Genomic DNA, 7,485 nt, shown 5'->3' on the forward strand with positions numbered 1-7,485 from the left:
CAGACAGAGAGAGAGAAGACCGAGAAGAGAGACGAGCAAGAAACGAGGGGATATAGAGAGAACACAAGACAGAGAGAGAGACAAGAAACCAGAACAACAGCAGAGAGAGACCGACAGACTCCTAGAGAAGAAGAGAGACAGACGGAGAGAGATAGTGAGACAAAAAAACCAAAAGAATAAAAAAAGGGACACAACAACAAACCAAAAAAAACAAAGACCAAGAAACAAAACACGCCGACCCACCCCATATACTGGTTTTTTTCTTTTTTGGTTTTTTCCAGCACTGGGTGGTTATTTATTTTGTTCAGTTTGTTGTTTGTTGTTTTGTGTATGTATGTTTTGTAAGCCAGGACACCAGCCCCGCTCCAAACCCTAAAACCCCCACAAAAACACAACAAGAAAAACAGCCCAACATCCCCCCCCCCCACCACTATACCCACATCACACCCACCACAACACCAAAACAGACACTGGTGTTGTTAGTTCGTGGGGGCGCATTGCCAAACAGCCAAACGTGTATGCACAAAAAAACATTTGTGAGGTTTTTTTTGTTGTTTAGTGTTTTGGGATAGTGTTAGGTTCTTGGTTTTGTTGTTTTTCTTTACTTTTGCTGTCTTCTCGGGTGGCCGTTATCTCCATCCCCCGACCCGGCTACCTTCAACAATACGAAGACTAGCGGAAAATTCACTAGCACATCGTGTTTTTGTTGTGTGTTGTTGGGTGTTGTTTTTTTGGGTTGTTTTGTGTTTTTTGTTTTTAGCTTATAACCACTCCGACTCTCTGACGAGCTCGCGGGCACTCACGCACGACCTGAACCCCTAAGGAACTCAAACCACTTTCCGGTGTCCAACCCTACCTCCCCCGGCGAGGCGGACAAAACTAGACCAGTAATAGCTACTCATAAGTCGACCCCCCTCCCCCCCACGCCACATCCCCTACCCAACACCGACATCCCAGCCCGTAACAGCGACCGCCGAATCGCGAGGAACGAATAAGAGACGAGAAGGAAAATGCAACAATCTTTACAATGTGATTTATTTATACAGTACAAATTTCAGCGCCCAAGTCCAAAAACCTTAAGGATCAGGACCACGCAAAATGCAGCTTTAAGGAACCAGTACGAGTGTTTTCCCTATCAAACGTGTGAGCCCTTTAACCCCTACCTTCACCTTGGTTCCTGAAGCATCAGCTCTGACTGCCATCGAACTCGTTGGTACTGCCCCGTTTGAATAATCCGGGCCCCAAGGTTCGCAGCACACCACCAAACACTCGTCCCAGCTCTCTTGTGCAGCTTAGCGCTCTCTCCCTGTAGGGGAGAAAGGTCAAGCACTCAAAACTTTACTCATGTGTTTTACTGTCTGGATACGCAATCAACGTACTGGGGCAATTCTAAACAGTAACTCACTGGGGGGGTTGCAATTCTACTTGTTACTTGGGGGGCAATTCTATCAGTACTCGGGGCAATACTACTGTACTAGTGGGCAATCCTTAGTTGTTTATGTACACGCTCCGAACAATTCGAGGATTGGTAGATCAAACAGCAAACAATTTTATCTCCTGAAATGAAGAACACCAGCACCAAACACGATCTGAAACCAATTCACCACATACAACCAGCGATTTGATGTATGGGTACCAGGTAGTACAGCGCACAAAATATTAAGGGGCTGTGTTTACTAGTGGTTGTTGTGGTGTGGTCTAGTACGCGGTTTCGGCTGCGGTGTTTCGCACCGTTACGAGACTGGAATCTTGTTGCATTACAGCTGACAGTGGTCGTGAATGGGTCTTGGTTCGGTTCGTGGGCAGGACCTCAGAGGTGGGGCAAAAGTCAGGTTGGTATTTGTTAACGCAGGGGTGTTCTTATTGGGGTTTGACAAACTATAAAACTACTAAGGTGGCTGCGCATATAAGGAGAAGTGAATAATGGTATGGCGACAAATGTCCTACATGTTGAAAAGAAAAGAAAAAGATAACAAGGTCATTACCTTTGATACTTTTCGGACACGCTGTTATCAAACTGCTTAAAGGAAACATGACAGTCCATTAACACAACATACGTACATGACAAACATAAATATTAATGTACAAGTGGGGTGTTGTGTGTGAGTTACTCTGCAGAAGGTATCGTGAGTTCAGTGTGGTCTTCTAGGGTGTGTGGGGCTACGCGGTGTCCCGCAAACAATCTTCTACCGCTTATTCACACTTCCTCGGTCACGGGAGCCTGTGACTACTCAGGCGTCATGCCGGGCATCGAGGTCTAGGAATGGGTAGGTGGCGGCCTTGAGCGGACATATGCTGCACACGCCTGGCATTACGATGAAGCTGTAATTTATTTTTCCAGAAAGGTCAATAGCTCCACTATCTATATGTCTAATAGTGTCTCTCTCTACACGCTCATTATAACACCCGCTCTCTCCCACACACACCACTACTCTCTCCTCTCTCTCATCTACCGACAATTTTCAGAGATGCCAATCAACTAACCATGCATTCTTGGACCGGGGGAGGAAACCGGAGTACCCGGAGGAAACCCCGATGCACGGAAACAGCACTCCACACACATCTCTCTCCATCTCTCCTCACAAGGTTGCAGGTCCCGATCACTCGGAACTCTCACTCCGACCCGAGTACGGTGATAGGATAGTCGCGTTAGGCAGCGCAACTACAACCAAGAGTGGTTCGCATCATCAGCAATGACTGAAACACACTCCGCCTACTTCGCGTGTGCCTACAACTCATCTCCTGACCTTGGCCATTCTCCAATGCATACACTTTGAAGCAACACAATCTAATAACGCTCCGACACAGTAGAAGTCGGCACACCTACTTTTGATATTTAGATGAGATGCTGTCACCAGCAGTAGTAATAGGAACCGGCTAAAGCGGTAGGGAGCTCGTTCAGAGTACCCTCCCGTGTTTGTTTCGCCGTTCTTGTGGACACCGGACACTCGCACACAATCACATAATTTATTTTTTAACTGCAGATGTGGCGTGTTTCTCATGGCTTCCAGCCGTGCAGAAGATTTACACTTCTCACACTTCACACCACGATGATTCCGTCACGTAACATGTCGACACCTGAAGCCTGCTCACTTAACAGCTCACTCTGATACCCACATAGCAGCACGCTCACATCACCTACCAAGGTCACCCGAGTGCCTGATATGTTCTCACTCGTAAAGTGCCACCTGGGCAAGATCTACTTTATCCCAAGTAGGGTCTTATACCGTAGACAGGGTACGGATGTGGGTGACGAGCGAGACAAGATAGTGGTCGCTCTTTCTGGTCTACCAATACGGGCAGGGGACTTTGAAATGGGCGAATTGGCGAGCAACGACGGTCCAAGGCCGCCTATGCCCACGGGCCGGACGTCAATGAGCGGTCACTGACCGGGGAAGTACGAAAAAGACCAGGCACGGGGGTGGGCTGCAGGACGGCTGTGCACGGCGGGGGAATGGGGTGTTCACACGGGCAGGGGACATCCCAGACGGGAGCCGCCGCAGGGTGGCCTCGGTGTGCTGGGGGGGGTGGGCACGGACACACCACCGGGTGATGGGGATACAACACGACTGCGAGTCTACCTTTAATCAATGGTTCTATCTGGGGCGGATGGAGTCGGCGATGTGGTCCTCCATCCGTTCTACAGTAGGACGACGATGTGCGATACATGCCTACAGTAAATGTGTCGTCGGTTGATGCTGTCGGTGCGCGCCGAGCGGATTAAAACGTGTAGTGGTGTGCCCGGTTCTCCACTTCGCCTCTCTGCAAGTCCATTTGAGAGGGTGCGTGTAGTGCCCACAAAACCTGTATGCAAATCGCCCGCGTGGTGTCCAAGCTTTCGAGTGGAGTCTGTTGATCACTGGTTGGTGCACCCATGGCCTCCGATTATAATTCGCGTAACAGCGGAGTGAAGTATGTGAACCTCACCATAGTTGCAGGTGTCGAAAGAGTAGGATCAAAATGAGGGGAGGGGGTGGGGGGGGGGGGAAAACTCACCATAGGGAAGAAAATTACGCACCAACCCCAGAAGACTTCTCTGCACGTAGCAAATTTAATCATACAAACCTGTAATGACGCGGGAAACGCCAGCTAAAGATAGAAATGCTCCTTCACAGCTGACACTCCTGCCCGACAACCGAACGACCTGAACACCCTACACACACAGACACGACAACACACCCACACTAATGATGAATCGCCACACACACACCCACACTCCCCAGTTCGCTCATCAGGTACAAATTCACTGCTCACTGACTTGGTGTTGTGCTGTACGTCCAATCCGGGCCTCGGAGCACTCACAGACACTGCTACCAGGCCCTGTGTGTAAACACGGCTGCTGGCGTGGAACTCGAGCGAGCAGCCACAAGCCCGAACCACACTATAATTTAACCCACACACCCACCGACTGCCAGCTTGCGGCCATCCTCACCCCCTACACACACATAACGTCGCGACACAGAGTGTGTAGGGACACGGCACAAACGGCTGCGTTGTCGTCGCGTAATAGATACGCTTCCGTACCAGCTCACTCGGTATAACACCATTCCACTCACAGCTCACATGCTGGGGAACATTTAAACAGGACACTGCCCCTTTTAACACAATCATGAATTAAACATGCCTTCGTTTCTCCCATTCCGCTTCTTTAGCATGCCTTCTATAGTTCAGAAGAATCCATGCTTACATCTTCACCATCTACATCATCATCATCATCGCTATCATATTTCATCACATCGTCGTCATCGTATTTTCTTACCATTGTCACCATCGTCATCATCATATTTTCTTACCATTGTCACCATCGTCACATCGTCATCACTATCGTATTTCCTCACCATCATCACATCATCGCCATCGTATTTACTTACCATTGTCACCATCATCACCATCGTATTTCCTTACCATTGTCACCATCGTCACATCATCACCATCGTATTTCCTCACCATCATCACATCATCATCGCCATCGTATTTACTTACCATCATCACCATTGTATTTCCTTACCATTGTCACCATCGTCACATCGTCATCACCATTGTATTTCCTTACCATTGTCACCATCGTCACATCGTCATCACCATCGTATTTCCTTACCATTGTCACCATCGTCACATCGTCATCACCATCGTATTTCCTCACCATCATCACATCATCATCGCCATCGTACAGTATTTCCTTACCATTGTCACCATCGTATTTCCTCACCATCATCACATCATCATCGCCATCGTACAGTATTTCCTTACCATTGTCACCATCGTATTTCCTCACCATCATCACATCATCATCGCCATCGTACAGTATTTCCTTACCATCGTCACATCGTCATCACCATCGTATTTCCTCACCATCATCACATCATCACCACCATCGTATTTCCTCACCACCATCATCATGTCGTCATCATCACAATCATATTTTCTCACCACCACCACCATCATCATCATCGTCATCACCACCGGCATCATGATCATATTTCCTCCGTTGCCAGATTGGGCACATTTAAGATAGTATGGATCGGTTTAATACGTTTTTGCAGAAAGAAGCAAACTTTTTTCAGCGTGTAAATAAATGACTAATGGCCACTATAGGAATTATTGGGGTTTGGTGGTGGGTTCAAGGGAATTTGAGGCTCAGAGTTTGAGAATCACTGCTCTGTGTGCTGATACCAAAAATCTGCAATGTTTATTGTCTGGCGTGTTAATATCCCTGAGTCAACACAGGATGAGTCACTCAGAATTTAAACACAACGCTCATTCTAACACACAGTGCAGAAAAGTTGGTAGCAACAGCTGTTCTGTTCTTGCTTTCCTCCTACAAGACAAGTTCACTGCTTTCCACGATCCTCTGGTAACTTTTCCTTACGTCTTAGAGAACAGGCTTTCTCTCACGAATATTCATCATCCTTTATCATGGTTATTGAAAGTAAGTGCTGTTTAAGTTTAAGTAGAGGAGCGATGAAGGGGCCCAAGCACCAGGGTATGAAAATCATTTGTCAAGCTTGAATTGAGAATTAAAGCATGAGGTAGCTTTCTTCACCGAGGTCCTCAAGGTCAAGGTTTTGTATTTGCCGAGATGCATTTCTGCTCGCCGTGGGTGTAAATAGTGCTTATATGAGTTACTCTACCGTTTCTGACCCAGCTTGAACCAATTTGGCCATTTTCCCCTGACATACGTATCTTTTAGGTGATTCCACAGAACTGTTTCTTATTCACTCAGCTCAGTAGTTAATGTTTTTTTTTTTTTCACCCCAGACTGTTGTGTGTGTAAATCCCAATAGGTCAGCATTGAGTTCTACAGGTCATCCTATTAAAGTAGAACTTACTGTAATTGTTTGTAAGACAATTGGGGAGAAAATGGTTCATTCACTATGGCAAGTTTGCTTCCTGTGCTTGGCGGAGAAGGAGCGCCAACTCCGGTTGCTTAGCCGTGCGAGTCTATCCATCCACCTTTTAAAATCGAGAGACTCTGTCTACTCTCTCGGTCTCCTGGAGAATGTCCAGTTTCATGATGCACACTTTTTGCCATCCAAAGTCTGTCGGGTCACGCGTTCATTTGTTTTTGCCCTCCTTTTGTGAATCATGCTGATCTTGTTCTGGTAGCTAGATGGTCAACATCTGCTTTCCTTGTACTTTGTCTTTGTGTGTGTGCCTGATGGGTTGTGTGTGTGTGTGTGTGTGTGTGTGTGTGTGTGTGTGTGTGTGTGTGTGTGTGTGTGTGTGTTTGTGTGTGAGAGAAAAGCAAGGGGAGCTGCCACTCTGTGTTAGCGACATGCCACAGAGCTCTGGAGGCAGCATTACAGCACACTTTGATTTGCCAGCCTTTCCAGGTCGACGAGCTGATGCCTGATAATAACATTGTTTGATTGCTGGAGTGGAGAAGTAATTGATTGATCCACCGCCGCGTCTGGGGTCAGGCTTCAGAGGGGATCCAGCCACTGGAGTACATTCATCAACGAGCACATTCCCCCCTAGTCGCCCCCTCCATCCCTTCCTGTATTCTCCTTCAGTCACTTTACTTTCTCACCTTCATCCTGCTGGTGATTTTAAGAGAAGCCATTTTAGAGCTCGCCGAAACAACACGGCCAAGATGGAGGGCAGGGACGGACGGCATATCTCAGGGATGCGTATAGGTTTGTAATTAGACTAGGGATTTAGGAAGTGAAGGAAGGGATGATGTGCGGACAGAGAAAGATTACGAATAAGGTCTAATTGGTTTGTTGCTTAAGATAATCAATCTTTTTTCACGGTGCTTAATTTTAAGGGGCAGGGGCAGCCACTCTCACTCTCACCCTAATCCAATCACTGATGAACAGGAACTGGACGGTTAAGAAATACAAATTGGAGCCGAACAAAAATCAAAGCATGTAATTGGCAATTATTAGAGATGAGTTCCGGCCTGATTCTCAGATTCACGGAAGGCTCATATCGGATTCAGATATCCCTTTTGTGTCCGATCCCGAGACCGAGTCTCCCACCTTA

Source organism: Tachysurus fulvidraco, chromosome 19 (assembly GCF_022655615.1).
Source record: "Tachysurus fulvidraco isolate hzauxx_2018 chromosome 19, HZAU_PFXX_2.0, whole genome shotgun sequence".
Taxonomy (NCBI): Eukaryota; Metazoa; Chordata; class Actinopteri; order Siluriformes; family Bagridae; genus Tachysurus; species Tachysurus fulvidraco.